The sequence below is a fragment of the Salmo salar genome, chromosome ssa03 (assembly GCF_905237065.1).
Source record: "Salmo salar chromosome ssa03, Ssal_v3.1, whole genome shotgun sequence".
Taxonomy (NCBI): domain Eukaryota; kingdom Metazoa; phylum Chordata; class Actinopteri; order Salmoniformes; family Salmonidae; genus Salmo; species Salmo salar.
The window spans coordinates 9,343,782-9,345,745 of NC_059444.1; positions in this window are offsets into that span (position 1 = coordinate 9,343,782).

The window sequence follows — 1,964 nt, forward strand, 5'->3', positions numbered from 1 at the left end:
CCCCCTCTCTCCCCTCTCTCCTCTCTACTCCCTCTCTCCTCTCTACCCCCCTCTCTCCTCTCTACTCCCTCTCTCTTCTCCACCCCCCTCTCTCCGCTCTACCCCACTCTCTCCCCTCTACCCCACTCTCTCCCCTCTCTACCCCCCCTCTCTTCTCTCTACCCCCTCTCTTCTCTCTACCCCCTCTCTCCTCTCTACTCCCTCTCTCCTCTCCACCCCCTCTCTCCGCTCTACCCCCTCTCTCCTCTCTACCCCACTCTCTCCCCTCTCTACCCCCCTCTCTCCTCTCTACACCACTATCTCCCCTCTCTACCCCACTCTCTCCCCTCCCTACCCCTCTCTCTCCTCTCTACCCCTCTCTCTCCTCTCTACCCCCTCTCTCCTCTCTACCCCCTCTCTCCTCTCTCCTCTCTACCCCCCTCTCTCCTCTCTACCCCCCTCTCTCCTCTCTACCCCCTCTCTCTCCTCTCTACCCCTCTCTCTCCTCTCTACCCCCCTCACTCCTCTCTACCCCTCTCTCTCCTCTCTACCCCTCTCTCTCCTATCTACCCCCTCTCTCCTCTCTACCCCTCTCTCCCTCTCTCCCCTCTCTCCTCTCTACCCCCTCTCTCCTCTCTCTCCTCTCTACCCCCTCTCTCCTCTCTACCCCCTCTCTCCTCTCTACCCCCTCTCTCTCCTCTCTACCCCCTCACTCCTCTCTACCCCTCTCTCTCCTCTCTACCCTCTCTCTCCTCTCTACCCCTCTCTTTCCTCTCTACCCCTCTCTTTCCTCTCTACCCCCTCTCTCCTCTCTACCCCCTCTCTCTCCTCTCTACCCCTCTCTCCTCTCTACCCCCTCTCTCTACCCCCCTCTCCTCTCTACCCCCTCTCTCCTCTCTACCCCTCTCTCCTCTCTACCCCCTCTCTCCTCTCTACCCCCCTCTCCCCTAGTGTATTGAGATCATCAACAGATAAATTAATCATTCTCCAGCACAGCAGTGTATTCTTGTTGAGGTCGCATTCATGGCGCCATCAAATAACAACTGTTTATCGAACGTGTGTGTATTCAGCTGTAACTAAAAGTTTAATATATTCAGTTAAGTAGCAGGTTGGATTAATCAACTTGAATTAATAAATCCTCTCCTTAAGCTCGGCTTTGTCTTTAGTGCCATTCAGAAAGCCAAGCAAATAAGACAGTTATTTCAGTCAGCTTTTCTCTCTATTGTCCCATGAAAATAAAAGCAGGAATGGTGACATTTTTGTTGTTGCCATCCTCCCAGTTTGATGCAATTTAAATAAAGGGTTCATCGGTGACTTTTTGTAATTATACAAATCATTAAATGAGGTGTAAATTCCCGCTTTTTCAACTTGGCTCAGCTGGAGCCGAAACAACCGTGGAAACCGAGAGACCTTCCCCACCCTTATTTTGTTTGACATCCATGGATTGTCTTTTTTACCCATAATTAATTAACTCTAGTAAATAGGGCAGAAAACGTCCTCATGTGTGGTCATTGGTAAAGTGTCTGATGTGGCGGCTTTCTCTCGCATCACTAAGGTCTTCGATTTTCTCAGTCTTGTCAGCTGTAACCAACACAAACCCCATTACATATAGTCTTGTAAATCCAACCCTAGCAACAGCAGCAGCTTTGGATGTAGGAGGTAACCGTTTGCCTAGGGAGACTACATTACATAGGACTGACTGGTGAAAACCATCCTTGTACAGATAACAATCTCTTAGGCAGAAGTTGCCCGTATGCTCAGATCTACAATCAGCTTCTCCAATATCTATTCTTAATAACAAATAATAATTGATTGGATTTATATAGCGCATTCTTGGCTTTAAACATAAGGAGCTGATCTGACTTTGGATCAGCACATACTACAGGCGAGGGTCACCTGAGACCTAGGGGATTAAGTACCAACCTGACCAGGAGTCTACTTTGTCCCTTTCTATCTTCCTATCGTCATGACTCTTCTATATCCAC